General features: G+C 41.6%; 2 protein-coding genes across 12 annotated transcripts in view; one reads left to right on the forward strand and one right to left on the reverse strand.

The window, feature by feature from the left end:
• Positions 1-2,917, reverse strand: part of HMG20A (high mobility group 20A) — a 38,572-nt gene extending 35,655 nt beyond the window's left edge. For 3 of the 9 annotated variants that reach the window (XM_033516963.1, XM_033516962.1, XM_015639252.3), the window contains exon 1: positions 2,598-2,666. The gene's annotated coding sequence lies outside the window, so the exon portion shown is untranslated. The other 6 variants (XM_015639258.3, XM_015639256.3, XM_015639260.2 and 3 more) reach the window with 6 other exon arrangements.
• Positions 2,918-3,133: 216 nt separating this feature from the next.
• The window catches only part of PEAK1 (pseudopodium enriched atypical kinase 1), a 109,680-nt gene continuing 90,997 nt past the window's right edge, over positions 3,134-21,816 (forward strand). For all 3 annotated transcript variants that reach the window (XM_015639099.1, XM_015639105.1, XM_015639103.1), the window contains exon 1: positions 3,134-3,295. The gene's annotated coding sequence lies outside the window, so the exon portion shown is untranslated. The remainder of the gene's footprint in view (positions 3,296-21,816) is intronic.

The raw sequence follows: 21,816 nt of genomic DNA on the forward strand, positions 1-21,816 counted from the left end.
CCTGGAGTCAGACAACAAGACAATATGCCAATGGAGCCTGACCTACACCAATACAGCTTTAGCTACCACTTGACTGTGTATTTCAAATAGCCATCAACTAGCCCTACCTGCTTTTATAAACTAATCCCCTGAAAAAAAAACAGTGATTTCTGAAAACAAACTATAGTTAGGAATTCATACCTTGTGAACACTTAACACTTACTTAGTGTTGAAGTTATTTCATTAATCACTCTTCTTCTCTTAAAAATAGCAGTTTAACATTCCTCCTCTTTTTCTAAGGGAAATCATGGAAGTAAAAAATGAAAAAAGCTAGAAGGAACACAGAAAGCAACTTCATTTTGGGACTCCCTAGTCAATCACATTATAGATTGAAACAGCATTTTATTAAAGGTATATGAACAACCGGAAAAAAAAAAAAAAGGACAACATTTCTGTATTCACCTACTGTCCTCAAAATTGTAAAGGCAGGGTCCCTTGAGTCACCCAGCTCTCCCACAGATGACTATCAAGAGTGACTCCATTCTTTTGAGTGCAGCCTCTTCACCTGTGCTCTAACAATTCCTCACAGCTCATGCCACAACACTCAAAAAAACAAGCACAGCTCTGTGTGCACTGCAGCAATGGTGAGCAGGAATACTTAAACTTTTCACCCACAGCCTGGAGAGGGCAGGAAGTACAGCAAGAATTCAGAAACTTGTATGAGGCTGTAAGCCTGAGAAAAATCTCATTGAAGAACTGGTCCTAAAACACTTCCTATTTAGTCAAGGAGAAGCAATTAACACAGAAGGCTGAGCTGCTGAGGGAGGTGAGGAGATAGACTGTTAGTGGGGCACACTGGAATGAGTGACCCTTTATTTTAACTACACGGGGAACAGACACACTAATAAGGTTACAAAGTTAACCCAAACATATTAGTGCTCAATTTTCTCCATTCCCATGCTCTGCTACTTAGAGTAACATCGTCATGCCATACTAGCAACACCACAGCTCACAGTCGGTGCTGGCATTCAGCAGTCCAGCAGCACAGGGAAATCAGCACCTCTCCTCAGCTCTCGGGGCAGTCCTGGCCACCCACTCACAGGAGGCCTGAGCTTTGGCAGGGGAGACGCCCTGCAAGAGCAGAAGGTGGAAAACAGTGAGAATCTCTCCACTTGTGGGTGCTTTATAGCAAAGCACCAGAAATTGTTATATTCTGTCAGGTACACACAGGAGCTGGACTCAAGCCTCAGGTGCTAAAGGAATGTCACAAAGGAACACAATTCTCTTCTCCCTTTTCTGAGCCATGAAAGGCTACCACCACATACCCTCTGTGTCCCCCACCATGGGCAACCAAAGGAACAAAAATTCCATTTATAACCAAGATGGTGTGGTCAGATCACACAATCCCTCATTTTTCTGTTTTGAAAACCGCTGAGATACTATATAAAAGTTAACTTAGGATTTGAAAGACTAATCCAAATACTCTGTTTTAGACACCATTTCTAAGCCAAACTTCTCAACTTCTATTTCAAGACATGCCAGATTTCTTAGGAACAGGGGGAAAAAATTATCACTTTCCCTCAATTTCCTGAACTTTGAAGTTACAGTATTTGCCACCAAGTGATAGAATTCTAGAAATACTGAATATCTCAACCCTTCAAACAGGCATATGATACAGGTGTGAGAAAAGCTAAGACACAGTAAAACAGTTTCATTAACATTTCACTATCTTCAAATAGGTTGTGCCCCTGCACACGCAGCCAGGATTAAAAAAGAAAACCTATGAAAAATGATCACTTCAGAATAACATACATCGCCATTAAAGTAGTCAAGGGGGTCCAAGGCGAATCAAAAAGCTACATTTTTTTGAAGCTTTAGGAAATAATGTTTTAAACTACTGTTTACTTCATTTTTGTCTTATCCTTTCTCAATTTCTACATCTGAGTATGTTTTATAAAGTATATATCGGTACAGTACTACCTGTATATAACTGATAAATCAATACATTTACATACATAAGAGATGAATGATAAAAAGTGTTCTTTATTGACAGAAATGGGCAACCAAAGAAGTTGAAGGCCACTACTGTAGAGAGCAGGAGCTCTTTTATTTATATTTGCCCTGCCTTTCCCTCCTTTCCATTCTAGGGCTGGTTTTCCAGAGGACTGGAATGAATGGCGCCTCACAAGGCACATGGCCCCGGTGTCTTCAACCCAGGGTCGGGGCTTCTTTTTTCCACCTCGAAATAAGAGACTTAGTTCCCTAGGAACGGGGAACTGAATGTGGAAACCTGGACAGAAGTATCAGAAAACCACGCTATGATAAATCACCTGCTTGACAAGGGAACATTAAGTGGTCATACAGAAAAGACAAATAAGTAGAACTAAGAAGCCATGAAATATCGCTTTTGGGGAACCGTGGAAAGACATATAATGGAGAACACCGAAAGCCAAGCACTTAGACCCTCACTCATCCGGTTCTTCCCCCTCACCCCCCGTGAGCTCCGGCGGCTCCCCCAGCCCCCCTCACGGGCGGGCCAAAGCACCCACAGCCGCCCGTCGGCTCCATGCCCGCCACGGCCGATGAGAGGCGGAGGTCCCACGGCCGTCCCTACTGACCTGCCGGCGGCGGCTCCCGCGCAGGGCCGGGGTCGCCGGGGGTGGCCGCGTCCCCTCAGCCGGGTCCCCTCAGCCCGCGCAGCCGCCCCGCCTCCCGCACGCGCACGGCCACCTTACAAACCCGCCTGCTCGGATCTCTCCGCTCCCGCCTCAGCGCGGCCCTCTCGCCTCCACCCGAGGAGCCCCTCGGGAGAAGGCCCAGCCGAGCCGAGAGCACTCCCGGCTCAGCGCCCGCCGTCCCGCTGCCCTCAGCGGCCCAGCGCGGGGCTCGAGCTCAAACCACGCAGCGGGACTACTTTACCACCACAGGCGGAAGCACACGTTTCTCCACACGCGCGCGCGAGGTGACAGAACACTTTTAAAGGACCACGCGCGATGCACGCCGGGAGTTGTAGTCTTCTCACGGCGGTTCCCCTGGCCGCCCAAGGGCCTCGCACCGCCCCGCTGTGGCGCCACGCCCCCTCACCATCCGCAACCAATGGGCTGGCGGGGGCGGTGCTTCCCCCCGCGGTGCGCGCGCGGGGGGCGGTGCCCGGAGTTGGTTGTTGCGCGCGGGCGCGGCGGTCACAGCCCCGTCCCGGGAGCCGCGTTCTCGCCGGGGCCCGGCGGGAACGGGAGCCCGAACTCGCACGGAGCTTTCTGGGCGCAGCCGCCGCCTCCCCGCGGGAGGCGCCGCGGGGCTGGGGAGCCCCTGCCAGGTGAGGGGCGGGAGAGGGGGTGACGGCCCCTCACGCCGTGAGGGGAGGCCGGGGGGCGGCAGCGGTCAGCTTTCCTCAGCGGGGCCGCGGGCGGGGGCAGCGAGCAGGGCTCCGGCGGGGGGGCGGCGGGGGGCAGCCGCCGCCTGCCCGTCACTCCCTCCCCTAAGGGTCCCCCCGGCTCCCCTCGCCCCGCCGCGGTCCCGGTCGCAGCGGCGCCCGCAGAGCCCGTCTGGCGCCGGCAGCCGCGCCGGGGCCCCCACGGGGCTGTGCGGCGCCCCCGGTCGCGGCGCGGGGCCCCCGGGTGCTCGGCGGCAGCCCCGGGCGCTGCCCGAGCCCGCAGCGTGGCTGGGAGCGTGCGGCGCGATCCCGCGCCCTGCTGGGGAGCGCCTGCCGCCGCACTGACACCTTCGAGGAATTTCCCGGTATAAAGCAGCTCTGGGTGCCAGGTGGATGCTATTCCTGCCGGGACTCTGTCCTTGCTCTGTTATTATTACGAATTACTGACTTGAAAGGTTTTACGTGTTAGGGTGTACGTGTGTAGCTGCATTCCGTCCTCTCGGTCCTTTCTCTCGAAGGTTATTTTGGAGTTGTAGGTGGGTCGGTCTGTTCGCCAGGTTTTTATTGCGGGTGAAGTTGAGGGTGGGATTTGCGCTGGGACAGCAAGTGAAACGATGTCAGTACTTTGCAGTGGTGTGTTACTTGTGGAGCAGCTGATACCTGATGCAGAAAGGCCAGGCTGCTCCCAGGTGAGCTCAGGGGCAAGGGGGAACGTCATCTGGTGGATCTCTGATCTTGAATTTAATGGGGGTTCCTTCTCAGAGAACATAATTTCTGTTTACTTTAGTTACTTTTGTAAAGCTGGCTCTTCTTGAATCGCTTCATAAATGCCTCCAAAGTTTTTCCCCTTACTCGCTGTGGCTTAAAGGTTGCCGAATGTCTGCTAAAACCATTTATTTCCGGATATTTACAGAAAAAATAATATACAGAGATATATGGGCAGGAAAGAGAGAACACGCAATTGTTTTAGGAACCAAGATTTTATGGAATTCCAATAATTAGGTTCTATAGTTAGAAAGCTTACTTTAGCCTGTTTAAAATTGACAGCTGAACAACTACCTTTGTGACAAACTGGATGTACTTCCTTCTGTGTGACTTTTGACTTACAACATCCTCTAGACAGTTTGAATCCAGGGGTGTAGTGAGAGCAGCAAATACTTGTGAAGGTTTAGTTTGGTTGTTTCGACTTGTTAGAGCTCTTAGTCTAGTTTCATATTGGCTTAAAAAGTTGTGTCTTTAAAGTAGCTAAGATGTTTTATCCAGATGAAGCATCTTCTTGGCAGAGTTACTGCTCAGTGTGTTTTCAGGAAAACTTAAGTTTTGTTCTCTAAAATACGGAACTATGCAAGAAGGAATTACCAATTTTTCCATGATTAATCTTATGTATTCATTTCTTGATGACTTTACCTTATTGCTAGGATATCCCATGTAGTTAACTTAATTCACAGACTTCCTGAATTACCTTTTTGAACAGATCTCTGACTCAACTACACCTTCCTCACCTGAACAGCAGTGGCAGGTAGGGTGTGATTCCTGAGCTTGGGCAGGGGGTACCAGCTGCAGAACAAGGAGCCAGCAGACTTTGCTGTCTGGCCTTGGCTGCAGGTAGGCACTCTCACCCAGCTGCAGTTCATAATGGATGCAATGTTTGCATTTCCTTCTGTTTTAAAGCATAAAGTTAGTTTGAAGGAACAGCATTTCCTATGTATCTCCAAGTCTTACGGTTCTTTCATTGAAAGAAAGAGCAAAGAGAGTAGCATTTCAACTTTTTCGGTACTTCATGTTTCTGACTTTTCAGCTCTTTAGAAAATCCATTTCCGGGGATGTTTACTAGCATATGTATTCTTTCCTGTTTTCTTTCCAAGTAAAGGAATTGTTTGGAATCAGTCATTTAAAGAAAAGTAAAGGGCAGATGCTATTTGGCTAAATGACTCCTAAAAGTTGATGTTTTGGTTTTTTTTCCTAAACATGATAGTAAAATATTAGGACAACTATTGTAATCTATTGATTAGGGTCACAGACATTGACATTTACGGTTAGCCTTCTGTATCGTGCTAGGAAAAATATGTATGTGAAAAGCTTACTCTAAGTTAACAAGTTGAAACATGTTTTTTCTACCTTGTTTCTAAATTTACACTCCTGTGTGTCTCCTTTCCTTTTCCCTTTTCCTGTTTAGTCTTTGCTCTTAGGCTCCCTTTTCCCTCCAGCTGCCCCTCATCCCGGTTTAGGATCACACTCTCCCATCCCTGCTAGTGGCCCATGTTTTCTTTGCCCCTTTTCTCTGAAGGGCTCTGCAGCTTTCCTCCTTGACACTGCTTCTCTTGTTCTGGTTGCTTTCTGTTGAGATTGAGTTTCAGGCGGTGTTAATAGTCCTTTCTCTTTTTATTTTTTTTTTTTTAAATGTGAGGCTATTGGATCCTCTCTTGAGGAGAGCCCCAAAGGTCTCCCTTGGATTGCCCGGCAGGATTTCGAGGCTGTCTCCTGCCAGCTCCGCACTGCTCCCCTTCCTGTGCTGCTGCAGCTCCCGAGGAGTCCTGCCGAGGAATCCTGCCGAGGAATCCTGCCGAGCTGCTCCTTCCCGTGCAGTCGGTGTGTCAGAGCTGACATTCGGGTACGGGCACGGCATTGAAATGCAAATGGCTATGACGAGAGATGGTGGAAAGCACTGAGAAGGTTGTGGAATACCTGTGGCGTGAAAGGAGATTATAAGGAAAACACCTGACAGGGAAACTAAAAATGTAACTCTTATCTTTCTGCTATTAACACCTCCAGATGTTTTTAACCTACTTTGAGTACAAAATAATAATCTGTAGAACATGTTTGGGTTTAGTAGTTAAAGCGAAGTTCAGAAAAAGAATGTCAAGTTACTTGTAGCCCTATGTAAAATTTACTGGCTGTTAGTGGCGGCCAGAAATCACCAGTGAGGGAAGTTCCACTCTCTATGTATGCAGAGTACCACGGATTTTGAAGATGTGTAGCCTCAGACCCACGGGAAATGGTTTTGGATTCTCCATGCTGATCCCTGGAGGGATAGATGGAGCACGTTCTGTGAGTGTATTGTAACAGGCTGGTGCAGGGACCTTGTCTGCTGAGCCTTTCTTGGCATTACCAGTCTTCCCACCTTCCTGTGCTCCCACACACAGCCACTGTGTAAGGACCAGGAGTTGCACTGGGATTTGCATTGGCCTAAGGCTGAAATACTTCCATTGTTTCATATGGATCAGCACAATAATGCAGAATTTCCATTGCCAGTTTTAAATCTAGAGTGGAAAAATACAGGCTGCAAACTGGAGTAAGAGTTGCTAGTTGACTTTCACTGTTTTAAATCAGGGTAAAGTGGAACAAGTTGACAGTGTACACTGAGGAGAATGTGACAGCTTAAGAATTTCTGCAACATCAGTGACAAGGATAAATGTTTTGTTTTTACTTGTAACAATTCTAACTAGTTGTCCAATATTTGAGCTGCAATTTCCATATATTGTGGTTTAGCGCTGTGGGCTATGTGTTTTCCAAATCATAAGCAGAAATTATCAGCTGTGTAAGAAATTTTCAGTTTTCCTTTTGCCTGAGATAGATAAGTAGCTGAGTGACTCAAGCAATTTCTTTCCCCATATCTCTTTAAGTGGACTGAGTTGATTTGAGATTGCCTGATAGTGCAAAATGTGGATAGAGGAAAACTACACAGTGGGTGTAACTCTGAGGTCATCTTCTTTGACTTGAATTTCTTTTGGGACCCCATCAGCTATTACAAAAGTTACCATGTCAACTCACCAAGTTACAAAATGGTTTTACCACAAATGTTTTTGGGTTTGTCTGTTCAGATGAAAACAAGAACAACAGGATTTCAGACCCCCTGGGATCCTCATTCATCATTTATCTCCTCCTAGGAATCACATATTGCTGTGCAGGATGAGGACAAACTCAGTTTTAAACCATACCACTTAGAGAAGTGTTTTGTGATCAATCTGTAATGGATTTGCTTTTTAAAATCTCTGATTCTGGGGAAGGGGGGGGAAAAAGTATTTTGTTCACATAAAGTGCAAAAAAAAAAAAAGTGAAAGGCATTTTAAAATCTTTCCATTTGTAGATTTTATCCCTTGTTTTCCTTAAGAGTAGTATTTCAGTTAAAAAGCCTTATATGTGCTTAAACATAAATGCTGAAAAATGCTCAACTGTCTTAATGCACTCACTGTTGACTGCAGGAGACATTTTTAGCCAAGTTTTTGAAATCACAGTAAACAAATGGATAAAAATCATGCCAGGCTAAACATTGTAGGCTTCTAGCAATACTTGTTTTAGTAACATCTTGTCTGAGATGCCAGTTCAGTGTGGTGCTAAAAAGTAAGATCACTGACTTGATAAAGTTAGTGCTATTTCAGAAAATACTGCTACTTGCATAGAATTTGCCAAAGCAACATTATTGGTGTTCAAACAGGTTTGGGTTATTGTATTGTTGGCTAGAGGTTCTGTAGGAAGCTGTTTAGTGTTCACAGTTTGACCTTCCATGTTTTTGTAAAACTGATCTCAATCCTAAAATGTTCCCTCTTGGATGCATGCCTGTATTTGCACAGGCCTCTTCACAAAGCTCCCCAGAGGAGGAAGACAGTCTGTAATACAGGAGATGTAAATTCTACATGTATATATTTATATCCAGTCTTCCAGCTCCAAGGGTCTTACTGTCAGAAAAGCCTTCAAACACATTTAAAAGACATTTAAATCTTACACTATAAACATGAACAAATATAGACATCCTTCCACATTGACTTCATATATATTCTCTCTTAGCATAAGTCTCTGCCCATATCACAGATGCTCTTATTGTTGTCTCAGCTGCCAAATTTCCTCTTAGCGAGTATCATTGTTCTGCTTTTATACTTGTCCTTTCTGGGGGCTTTTGTGATGCAGCAAGAAGAAGGAAAAACAGTTTTAAAAATATGCGATCTTCCCCCAAATTGGCCAGGAAATTCAGAAGCATGCATGTCTGAAGGTAATAGAGACTCTTCAAATTTCAGTGCCTCTGGAGCTGAAGCTGTCTTTGGGTAACTGTTCAGTCTTTTAGCACCTTTTTTCCCCCCCCCTCAGTTCTGCCTTTCTCTTTACCTTGTTTTAGCCCTGAATAGTCTTCTGCAGAGTGCCCTTTTATCCTGCTTGGCATCCTGTTAAAATCACTGATTCCCTCTGTAAAGTCTCAGAATTACACCAAAATAGCTTTAATAAAGTTTGAAATTTAATGCAAATATATACAAGCTCAGAGGGAATAAGTATTAGTCCAGGAGTTTTCCACGGGGGAGTAAGTCATGTTGTGTAATTGTTTTTCCATTTGCTTTAAACCTTGCTAATTGTCCTTCTGGGCCTTCCTCATCTAGATTGGGTAGTTTTCCTTAAAAACAGGTTGCACAATGTTCCCCAGTCTGAGACTTTTAAGTCTGTAACTATATGGTTAAGGAGTGTGACTCCTGCCATTTGGAATGATCTTTGGAGGAGATAGTTTATTTAATGACTTTTGTTCTGTAAACTGTAGACATTCTCAGTTTTTAGAAGCAGGGAGACAGCTCCTAGTAAAGATGTAGAGAGTGGGGGGCACATGAAAGCTGCTAGTGTGATTATTTACACATGCTCTGATTGTGCAACAGCTTGGTATGTTGTAGTCTGTGGAAGAATTCAGTGAACTTGGTGTTAAACACACATCCAACGCAAAAATGCTGACTATTTTAGAGCTTTATATATGTAAAATTGTATTTTCATGTTGTGATTTTTTATTTTTTTTTTTAGATTTGGAATATCAGAGTATTAGGAAGAACTCTCAAATCTGCTGTGCTGTTAATGAAGCTGTCACTAACATACCTTTTATTGCAGGCCTTGAAGTGAGACAGAGTCAGATTTAAAGGGCAGTATTTTTGGCTAGAGAAGATTGCTTGGGAAGAGCAGAAAACAAAGGCATGTTAGGGCAAAGCTCATGGAGGTTCCTGTGCCTCTGAATTCTGCCTGTTAAGTATTTCTTGTGCAGCAAAGGCAACATCCCTGTGAGAGAAAATGTCAGTGAGAAGCAGAGCTCAGCGCTTCCCCTGTATTTCGTTTACCCTGTGAGCTGTGGCAGTTCCGGCTGCCATATCCTAATTGGCATCTTGCTCTGTGTTGGCAGCAGGGTGCTGGGTCGTGGTTCCTTACAGGTTAACCCACTTATCTTCTCAGAGCAGCAGCACATCTCTTCCAAAGGTGGTTCTTTTACTCCAGTTGTTCAGTAACTGGTGCATCAGGAGGAGTGTTGCGCTCTGGTACATAAAGTACCTGTTTTTAGCAGCTGATAGAGAGACACTGTTAGTTGCCATGAAAAACCTCCTGCAACAGCATTAAGGTGAGATTCGAGTGGTTTAGATGGATATTCCTCAACCTCACTGGAGCTTTAGTCATGGTGAGTTCTCCCTTGTTCTGCATAATTCTGTTGTTCTGCATGTTGGAGTGTGGGAAGTGTTTGTTGCTTTCAAAGCGAGAAGCTGAATCAGGTTCCTTTCTGATGGGTATTGCCATCAGCATCGGAAGGGGATTCAGCAAACACATTCTTTACATACACAATTGCAATTCATACTGGATTGCATGATGTTGTAAACAGCAAGAAGTGGTGCATAAAGGTGCCCAGTTCTCACCCTTTACCTTTTACCTATTTTTTAAATTTTTTTTCCACATTTTTTTAGATTTTTTTTTCTCTGTAGTACATAATAGGGATAACATTGTGGGATATTTTCCTACTGTGTCTTTTGCAAATTGACTTCATTGCTTATGGTTGTACATTATCTTTGTTTATCAGTATAAATCAACAGTGCTATTCCTGAAAGATAGAGATGGCAACAGACAGACTTTTTGAAGCCAAATTTGCAGAGTGAGAAACAGTGTTGTACAGAAACCTCGTGGAAAAGATAACCAGCACAGGTTATCAGGGAGTTCTGCTCAGTTCCCCCAGAGGGGATGATGGAAATGCTGTGGAATAATGGTATTTTCTAAAATATTCCTGCACAACTGCTGGGGCAGCTGGAAGGTTCATGCATATATTAATAATTCTTAGGCAAAATAACAGTAATCAGGTGGTATACCAAAGCAACAGCATTTGAATAAGTAGGAATTAGATTTAATATATCAAATGTTACATAATTGGGTTTTCCCCCTGGAGTTCTGTTTCTGCAGTTCTTTGCATATTAAGTGTTGGTCTGTCTATGTAGAAAGCTAACTTGGGGTGCTTTCATTAAAAAGTATTTAAACACCCAAAGGGAATGAGATCTGTAGAACACAGGAGGAAATATGAATCCATATCATGAATATTGTTGTCTTCAGCAGCAAGCACAGCTTACTGAGGGGTTATAAGTTCAGTCAGTAGTCACTAAATTGTATTGCACAGATAACACATTGAATTGTTTTGTCCTGCTGGCTAAAAAAGTTGGTGTGCATTTTCAATCAAGTAACCACAACAGAAGTTTGAAAATATATTGGAAAAATAAGCAGCCAGTACTCAGTTCATAGCTGCAGTGATTGTGCTGGATGCAAATACCTGAACTGTAGATAAAAAATTACTGAGCAAATGAAATAATTGAAAATCAGTATCAGTTTCTAAACTGATTGCATTGTCATCAGTGTAGACACTGTAGAGGAGCACAGTTCCATCCTCAGTCCCTCTGCAGCACATGGATGTGGCTTCTTGGGTTTCTCTTGCTGAGAATGAGATGCTTGTCCATTCAAGCTGGTGTTTCAAATGAAATGGGAACAGTTATAATTTAAAAGCTTTTTTCCTGATGTGAATGTGAGGCAAGAACTGGGTTTTTTGGTAATTTTTTTTAGCTTTCACCTGCCAGTTCACAGATGCCTGTAACTTAGAGTGTTTTAAAATCCATAGATTTCAGCTACTTATATTAAACTTTGACTTTGCCGCATGGGTCAAGGTTTCTTTTTCATCACTATTTTTCCATGACTTCTTGGAGTAATTGTCCTGCAAGCAAGGTAAATGTATATCAGACACACAGGTGATTATTGGATGATGCAGGATAAAAAATCCACCCCAGCTGCATAATCTGCTACAGAATTCTGAAAGATGACAGTCATAAGACAGCTCAAAGCCTGGGCAGCTGCTGGATCCTTCCTGGGACCAGTGGGAGAGGATTTGCTGTCTCAGAGGTGTGCTTGCAGTCATCAGCCTGCTCCTATATGTTTTTCTTGAACATCCTTGTTGTTTGCTTGGCAGTGGGTTTGTGATGGAGCTGAGAAAGGAGAGATGTCACACCACACAAAAGACGCTCTGCTCATTAATTTGAGAGATGAACTAGACTCGAGTTGTATTCTGAGAGAACAAAAGGGACCTCAGCCTAGAAGGTAATTGTAACCTGAAAAATCAGCAATCTGGCCTTAAGATCAGGGAAAAATACTGAAATAGAAGTCTGCCTTCTTTATTTTTACTGTGAGAGAGTAAAGTGAAGGCATCTCATGATGAAGGCAGATCTCTGAGTTCTGCTTTGCTCATTGGTCTGACCCTACTGTGTCTGTACTGCCTCACAGTGTGTGCTGGGACCTGGGATAAACATTTCCTTTTGGAAAAGCTAGATAGAGGGAACATGGTCTCTTCTGCCTCTCTAAGATATGTTGGAATAAATATGTTGTTTTCAATGGATTTTTTTCATATTTTTCAGATGAGCAACTCTTTTGAGCTTTGTGCTTTTTATTACATAACATTTGCATTTTTTTAAGTTCAGCGCATGACCACAAGTTTTTATTTTTCATTCATGAAGTATTTGCTACTTGTAGCCATGTAAAAATGGATACATCTCCCTTTATTCTAGCTCTGTAGCACTTCTAGTCCCCCACAGTTTGTTTGGGAGCCTTAACTCTGCTGCATTGTTTTGAGTAGAAAAGATTTTCTTTAATACTTTTACAATTCAAATTAGATTACAATTTACATTACATTCAATTACATTAGAATTTGCTCTGTATAAAATTATGACTTTCTGAAGAAATATTGGCACAAACCATGGAAGCTGTTAGGTTTTGGAACTTGTATTCAAATTACTCATTTTCTCTGCTAAAGGCAGTCACTGACAAAACACAGTATGTCTTTTGGGCGGAGAAAAAAAAGAAGTGCCTGAATTGAAGAAACAATTTTAGGTGCTTATTTTGTTGTTTGGCTTTGCATTTCCATGCACCAGCTTCTGTGATTTCGTATCTTATGTGTATAAATGAGTTTATAGTTTCATAGGAAACAGTTATTGACTGATCCATTTTAGTATTTGTGGAAGTTAAGATATAAAATTTCTGTCAAGAGTTTAAGAGGACTCTCTCTAAGTATCTTTGGCCATGAAGATTTGGACAAATGTAATCATTCTACACTATGTTGCTCTGAAATCTACAGCTTAAAAAATACTTTTATCTCAAAATCAACTTCTTAGTGTTACTGGGGGGGGAAAAATGTACAAACTTTCATTCAAAGAGGAGAGATTTTTTGTTTCCATCCTGAGAACGCTGTCTTTGCTCACATTTATCTGGATGTGAATATGTATATCTTACATATATATTTGTTTGAAGTCACTATTAATGCTGGCTTAGGAAGTACTGTGGAATCTTCTGCTATATCCATGTTTTGGGAAGAATAAATTTTTATCTTCAGGGTAGTACAGTAGAAGGTAAGGGTGAGTTAAAAACATTTCACTGTCTGGAGAGTGTGATTGAAGTGCTCATCTTTCCAGAAATTTGCTGGAACTTTGGTTTGCTAAAGTATTTTTTTTCCTTTAAAATGCTGGTTGAGGAGACTTCTAATGAGCATCCCAGCTGACTGTATGTTGCAAGCAGAGAGGCAGCAGAGTGAAATGGCTTTTTAAGTCAATTTCTATCCAAACTCCATAATTTACTGATTTTACAAATAAGAGAACTAAAAACTTGGCTTGCTTGAAGACAATTATTCTAGTGTTTAAAAGATGACCCAGAACACTCTGATGGTCTTACTCACTTTGCTAACCCAGCCTTTTAAAAAGAGCCATGGTAAATATTTATTTAGTTGCCATAATAGAGTATGGGAATGTCTTCTAACCTCAGCAGTGAGGCTGCTGCTTCTAAAAGCTTCAGGTCTTTAGTTTGAATGTTAAAGATTTATGGCTTTACATCACAAATTGTATTTCCAAAGGCTTATCTTGGCACTACTGTATTTTGTTTTTGTAACTGTTGTATTGCCATCTTTCTTGAATAACTTGCTGTCAAAGCACATGCCAGGTCATGTGTTACAGTCAGTTCAGAGCAAGCACACATTTTGCCAGTTAAATATTTCTCTCTGGGAGCTGCAAGAGCTGCCTTGCATATCAGGAGCTTGCAGTCCAACCTGCTGATGAGTATTTGCTTTGCTTATGGCTGATTACTTAATATGTGATTTGGGAGTCATCTTTGGAATTAATTTCTGTATTGTTCAGCAATGGGAGTGGGATGATGCTTGGTTTGTTGCTCAGTTTTCAGATTATTTAATTTAGGTGCTCTTTTCCCATCAAAAAAATTGAAATTTTGGATTAAAACAGATTTTTGCTGTCTTTAAGGCATGGAAGATCCTGCCTTTAAACTTCAAGTCAGAGACTGAATAAATACTTGTAAATAAGGAAGCCTGAATTTTACAACTTTACTCATTGACCTCAGGATCACATTTTCCATCATTTATGACAAGAAAGAAGGCAGGCTGCTTACAAAACAGTAAAATGCCTTCAAGTCTTTTGGTATTGTCAGGCCATGACAAAAGCTTAATAAGATAAGCATGATTGGCAGAATGACATGCACCCTCAATTTTTTAAACTTTTCTATAAAATATACTGAAATCTGAAATGGGGCATAGTGTTCTCAACAAAATGCTGACAGTGACAAAAACTTTGACAATGCAAACACTCTCTCTGGTGGAGCTGAATCAGTTGGAAAAGAGCAGCCAAAAAGGCAAAGTGGAAATACTGTTAAGTTGTCTGAAACATTTAGTGGCAGTGATCTGCATTAAAATAATTTGTTACAATTAATCAGTGCTTTCTATCATTTCTTTTGCACAACAGTTTTCATGTGTGTAATGCAGTCATATCTTGAAGCAAGAAAATGAGGCTCTATCTGAGCTGGTTAATGCTTTATAGCAGAGATTTATTTCTTAATCTTCATTGGAGATTTTGAAGAACTGGCTGGTTTTTAGCAGGCTGATTTAGTTCTTGTTTGATTGGAGAATATACAAAAGAGGACTGCTGTAATTAAAGCTTGGTGGTAGCTTTTGGCAAGTCCTGAGTTATTTGTGCAGTAGCATTGTACTGAGGACATGATGCATTTTAGGGAGGGGAAATCAGAACAGTGTGCTGATTTGCTTGTGTGGGCTAATATGACTCATTTAGAACAAACTCCTTTAAAAGTATTTTTTTAATGAAAAACTGACAGGCTAATCTCAGGTTTCAAATCAGTTTTAAACTGGAAGTCTCCTTTCCATCTGCAGGGTCTAGCAATTCTCCATGGTTGGGGTCAGCAGTTTACAAACACTGCCTAGACCAATGATCTGTGAAATCAATCTCTGAGTCTTCCTGCTGCTGCCTTTGAACGCTTTCATTGATGGCAAAGTGGAAATGATTCAGGGATGTAATTATAAAAATTCTAAAGCTTAAAACATTTGGAAGATAGTGTTGATGCTTGGAAAGTTTCTTTACCCTTGGAACGAGAGAATTTTGGTCTTGGAGGTATGTCACAAGATCCTGAACAGAATTACTTTGGTAATGTGTTGCTATTACATAAATATATTGGAGACATTTTGCCTACCTTTCAGTTTGAAACTATGGTATGAATGAATCATCTGGCTGGCTGGTTAAAGCTAATTTATTGTGGGTTCAGATACTTAATAGCTTTTATTCTGTGAATGAATAAGATGGATTAATTTATATACAACACTTCCTAGTCAGAGAGAAGTCAGTAGTTTTAAAGCCCAGTGATGCAGTGGTTATAGACTCCACACAACCTTCTCCTCTTGTTGAAGACAGTTCTTTAGAACTGAACTGTCGTGGTTCCTTCACCTTGAGCTCTGCACCTGTTAATCAAACATGCTTTCTGTTGCTGCTTCAAGCATTGGTGACAACTGGTTTGTTGTCCCACCCAGTGCCAAGTGGTGTTTCACATTAAGTCATTTTTCTCCAAAGCAATTGTTTGGAGTGGAGGTCCTTGCATACTGACTCCAGCTAGCATGCTTCACTTTGGCAGTGGAATCGGGTATCCCTCTGAAGGGTTCTCATCTTTGATTCATCTCTCATCTTTTGTACCTGTATTTTCTTTATTCTTTTATTACAGAATATCTATAAAATACTGTGTGTTCTGGCTTGTAGGATTCACCTCAGTGTAGGCGAAAACAAAAGCGTTACAAAAATCATAGTTCTGTCCGTGTGTGCTGAAAAATTGCTGCAATCTTTGGCAAAATTTGGTGCTGGCTTTTAGCAGTGCCAGAGGAACTGATGCTTTCAGGTCTGGGGAGGCACAGGGGTGCCTCGGATCCAGCTCAAGCTGTGTGTAAGTACAAGAGCAGCTGTTGGAAGTGGCCCAGCGCTCGGGGCCGTGGCCATACAAGGAGCCCTCTCGGTACAAAGCTGGTCTGTCTGATCCGTGTGTTCCATGTGTGTTAAAGTTCATGGGGCTCTTTGGCTGGGTGTCAGCCACGGGTGCCTTTCATCCCCGAGGTGCCTGCAAGCATCTCTCACTATTATTAAAATGGTAGAAAGGAAGTGGAAAAGAGGGAAAACAGACTTTCTGAATATTTCAGCGGGTCTTTGCCAAATCACATTTTGGGATTCATTTCTATTTTAAATACTAGAGTTGCTGCCAAAGCTGGCAAACTGTGATCTTCTTTGGAAGGGGAAGGAGACTTCATTACTTCTCTGCCAGAGGAGGAACATCGCTTCATCTTCCTGTTGCTTTGTTTTTCCTTTTGCAGCGAACAAAGAAATTGTGAGAGAAAAGTAGAAAAAGCCATTTTTCAAAGCTTTTCCAGAAATTTTACAAAACAATGGGTTTGATTTACACTTTAAATGTGGTTTCCTGTCTTCTTTCACATCATTTGCATACCTCTAAAAAATAGCTTGGTTTAACTTTATTTTATAGGAATGTGTCCTTTCCTCTGCTAGTGCTGGTCAGGATGTTGTTTCCTTGATTACTTCTATGTGCATGTAAGCAAGAAGTGATCAAATTTAATCACCAAACAATTGGCCAGATTTGCATAGAGAAAAACTGATTAGAAGCATCAAGAAAACAGGCTGAACATAGGATAATATCTATGCTTAAGTAACTAAATCCCAGAGTTTAGGAAGATAAGATGACTGAACAGCAATAAAAAAAGAAAAAGAAAAAACTGAGAGCCAAAAAATATCTGGGTTTTCTTCCTGCCTTTGTCATGCCTCACTTGTAGCCTTGGAAACTGAGACAAAGAGGTTAAGAAACTTGCTCATTCTTAAAATGGAGATAAGATACAGTGTACAGCTTTTTTAGTCTTTTTTAGTCTTTAGCTTTATTTTAGTCTCACTTATTCCTCTGCAAGTAAGTGAACAGTGCTGGATTTATAACATATATGTAAGTATGTAAGTATATATCCCTACCATGAAATGTTTATTTAGGACCTGAGCCAATGAACCCATGTTTAGTTGTGTATCCTGTGCATACCTGTTAGTGATCCCTTGTTTGAATCTGTCAGTCTTTGCAGGTTATTTCATCCTCTCTGTCTGGAGGCTGCTGGATTTTGGTGAAACCTGGCAGTTCTGGGACTTGGAGCAGGATGCCTGGTACCCCAGCACGAGGGCACAGTGCAGGTTGGCTCCAGACTTTTCAAACAAGCTCTTTTTTCCCGTCCAGGTACCTAAACCAGGGGTTCAAGATTGTGGGATCAAAACATGAAAAAGGTTCTTGACAAATTGATCAACTCTGAAGTAGTTACAAGCTCTTATTTTTTAAATCAGAGTGGTACTTTTTAGTTAAGGTCTGTTCCAGGGGCTTTTGTTTTATAGGCTCTCTGGACATTCACATGCTGTTTATATTAATGCAGCTCATTTGTAGGCAGTGCAGACACTTTTAGGAATTGTAAGACTGTGGAGACATTTAATGGCTGAGGATAAATTGCACAGCTGTGGACACTATTTATACTTTCCTGTATAGAAAAGAGTCTGTATCATGAAATAAGCATAGCTCAGTGTTGTGAGTTATTTTTCATGTTTTTTAATCTCGGAAAGGGCTTGCCAGCTCTTGGGTTTGCATGTTAAATAGTGTCAGCATGTCCATATCCTAAGAAGATGAAGTTCATACTTTACCCATTAAGAAAATAGATATCAAAGAGAGGAGAGAGAAGGTAAAATGTTTAAAAATCTTAGTAAGGAATTCTAGAAAGACTGCATAAAATTTCTGGGCTGAGAGGGAGTAGTTCCTAAATATGCAAAGGGAAACCAAATATGATTGAAAATAATCAGGACTTGATAGGAGGCAAAGTGAAGAGTAACTCATGCAACAAGTCAGTTTACAGGTTAAGGATCTGAAACCTCTGTAAAGCACACATCCATTCCTAAAGAAAGAAATGTCCAAGCCCACAGCTTTCAGTAAAAGAGCAATTTAAAGCAAGTTCCAACTTATTAAAATCTGTAAGGAGAAATAATTATAACTTTAATAATTAGTTCTCAACCTAAGAACACAGAGAGCAAGTTGTTTGTTCCTCGTAGATGTGTTAATGATGGGAATCTTTAGAAGTCAACTTTAAAGGACAAAAGGACAAACACAATTATGGGATGTGTAAAATGGAAATTAGGCACTGAGACAGAAACTGAATTGCTTCAAAGATAAGAGGCTAGGATAAATTAAGAATTAGTAGATACCATCTTTGCTATACTGGAATCTAATATCTTTGACAATTGCTTCAAAAGAAGTTTTCTGAAAGAAACCATAGGAAACTGCAGATGCTGTATAGTTCTGGGCTCCTAGTTTTTATATCTTGCACATGGACTGTGGATAATTTCAAGTTGTCTCCATATTTATATCTGCAAGGTTCCTTAAAATTATTCTGCTACATAAAATACCTCTGAGTACTTCTACATCCTCTAGAGATTTAGTTGCAGCGCTGTAGTTTGTTCCCTTTTCTCCCTTAATGCTCTAAAATCCACAGGCTTGTTCTGTCTCACATTGCTCTCTGTTAGGAAAACCAGGGGATAGGGTTAGTAGGTGAATTATGAAGTAATTTGATCAAGGGCTCAGGAGATAGGATCTTTCCTCTTTTCTTCCCTTGTAATGTCAACACTGTGGTTTTTAGAAAATAATAACTTGCACGTATGCTCTGAAATTCCGACTTTGGCTCTGACTTGTCCTAAACTGTTACCACTTTGTTGGGGTCAATCTGATTTGACAGCTCTTGTCCCTCTAAGAAACTAATTTCCAAATTATGTATTACAAAAGTTTGATCAAAAGATAAGGCTTGAACTAATAAGATGAATAACTTACTGACATCAAAGGAAAAATGGAATGGGGCAGAGCTGAGAGTCTGGAACAATGATGTGTTCCCAAAATATTTCTTGTGGATGAGTTCTGCTGACCACTGTGTGTATCTCATTACCACTACTATTTCTGAAAATGAGGCTATGTACTTACCAAAAAAATAAAATTTGGTTAACAAAGATTTCTCAGAATATTTCATACATTGATAATTTTATTTTTGATTCAGAAACTTACAAAGTCCTTAGACCTGGCAGCCAAGTTCCTGCTGTTCTGTTCAGAATCCTGTTGATGCAGACTGATAAATTCTTTCTAAGTCACATTGGAATCCATGAAGGGGATGTTGTCCCTCACCTGTCAGTCATCCCTCAGCTACAGGTTACTGCCCCTGCCTCCTCGGTGCAGGACAGAGCTGCAATGCCTCTTGATTTCAGAACAAAGAGAGGTGGATTCGTTTACTTAGGGATTTAAACACCTTAAATCAAAGTTGTTTTCCTGTTCACTGCAGTGAGCTTGCCCAGGCATTCTCTGTATCCTTGCTGAGAGACAGCAGCTTGATAGATCACTCCATCTGACAAGAGCAAGTTTTTACTTCTTGACTGGTACCTTCAACCCACTCACAAATGAGGTGTGTTTGAATTTCAACAAATGAATTTCAGTTCTTCAGATGTCTGGTTATGTGAGAAAAGGATGTGTGGATGGTGAAATCTGTCACCCCCTCTCCTTGGGACAGAGCTTGCTAGGCTGAGGGAGCAGCAGCTGGCTGTGCCCCCTTGGGGACAGAACGGCTGCTGAGTGACCCCAGAAGGGACCTCTGGGCTACATTCCTGCAGTCCTTTGGGAAGAATTTAGTATGGTGCCTTCATTTGAATGACACTTTCAGGAGAGATTTCTCTGAAATGCTTAGATGTGTTTATACATGTGTGTCTTTGCGTATTTAGCTTTTTCCATTCTGGCTGTTTTAGTCCAAGGATGTGTGTTCAGGGAGATCAGGGCAAATTGCTGCCTGGCTCTGCAGCATGACAGGGCCCTGCTGTGGAAAACCTGTATCACCTGGATCCTTATTAAATTGCACAGTGCTAAGTGATTTGTGGTTCCAGACTGAAAAGCCCTACTGCTACCTTAGACTTCTTGAAAGTGAGACAATCTAATGTTTTTCTATTGCTGCCATGTTAGAGAACCAGTGTATGAACTGTGCTGCAAATGCAGCTCGTGACTTCACAGCAGCTGCTCTCTAAGCCTCAGTGTCCTTCACACACAGGTAACTGTGGCAGGTCTCAGTGCAGGAGCAGTGCTTCTGCTTCATGGGATGACTGAGGAGAGATGCACCAATGCCACAGTACAAGGTAATTAATTTTTCTTTAGACGGCTTTTATTACATAAATTGTCAGCATTGCCCTGGTGACTCTGCACAGATACATCAACAGAATAATGCAGCTGTATTTGTGAGGATGTGTGTTAGCACATTGCAGTCTGGGCAGCTCTGGCATGCAGAACCTTTCAGCTCCTGTTTCTTGATTTACTTGCTCTGAAGCAGTAAGTGGGAGTATTTATTTCAGACTTGTATGTTTTTAAAACATGTGAGGTTTTTTTATTATTGAATGTATAAAAAGTTTCTCACTTTGTGAAAAGACTGTAATACCAAGTGTTCAACAACTGAAAGCCTGCACTGAGTGAGAGAATTTAATAAAATTTGGAACTTGCTAGGAAAGGAAGGGGTATCACCTCAAACTACACTGGTTTCCCATCCTTAAGGAAGTTGGTTGTGATGTAGCACCAGTTAAATGCAGACTGCAGCATTTCAAATGCAGTCATAGGCTGGGCAGTCAGACTTCTCCATTCTGAGAGCTCTTCATCAAAAGTTTTACAGATCAGTTGGCTTGTAAGGATACCTGATCAATCTCTGTTGAGGACAAAATAACTTGCACATGTTTGGGAGAAAATAAGTTCTTCATAAAAATATTTTTTCATAAACTCTCCAAGGAAAATAGAAGTATAGTTCTAAAGAGGTTTTTTAAATGGGAATTTTTAAAGGAATATGAATTAAGAAAGGATATCACTAGTTGCACAAAAGTGTGATTAAACATTTATGATATTGCCAAATTATACTTTCCATGTGCCTGCGTAAAGCCAAGCATTCTTTTTGTGTTCATCTCATTTCTGTTCTGAGATTTGGGGTTGGGGTGAATGAATGATTCTCATGTGTGTCCAAGCTCCTAAGCTCTGTTTTACCCTCTTCCTGTTGTGCAATCTGTTTTCCCAGGAGTTTGTCAGTCACAGTGGAGTAATGGCATTTACTCCCTGAACTTGGGTTAGCCAGGACTCTTGGGGTATTTCATGACTCCCTTCTGGGCTGTGCCTGTAGTGTGATCACATATAGTCTATCAGTATTCCTTGGAATCCTGATATCCAGGGTAAAAGGCAGTGCAAGAATCATTTTGAAGAACACATCATGGGGAAAAAAACTCCACATTTTTCTCTAGAAGGATTGTGTAGGTGTTTAATACCATCTGAACTTGATGATGTTCATAGGGAAAAATGTTAAAGCTTCATATCTGAAGGAATGGGATCTATACTTGGATTATTACACTAATATTTGCAATTAGGCTGCCAGACTGGCTAAATCTAACTCAGGAGCCAAGCCCTTCACCACTGCTTGATAATCCTACTGTGGTGGGCTTCACCTAGGAATGAAAACCCTGCTGAAGTCCAACCAGCCTTTTCACCTGTGTCTAGAAGTAATAAATTATGTTAGGAGTTAGAAATAGATTAAGAAGAGCTTCAGTGTGTTATAGTCTGAAGAATCCATAAAAGTCAATGTTGCAAGATGGCAGTAAAACTTCCTTACTGCCTTTGTGCTGAGCTCCTGCAAGCAGATGTGAAATCAAAGAGGAGGAGGATTGTTTTTAAGGCACGTGACTGTTGCCATGAGATTCTCAGTTGCCATCAGAAAGGTAATTTTGCTAAATGGCTGTGATCAGCTACCAATT

Source organism: Parus major, chromosome 10, assembly GCF_001522545.3.
Source record: "Parus major isolate Abel chromosome 10, Parus_major1.1, whole genome shotgun sequence".
In the NCBI taxonomy this organism is placed as follows: Eukaryota; Metazoa; Chordata; class Aves; order Passeriformes; family Paridae; genus Parus; species Parus major.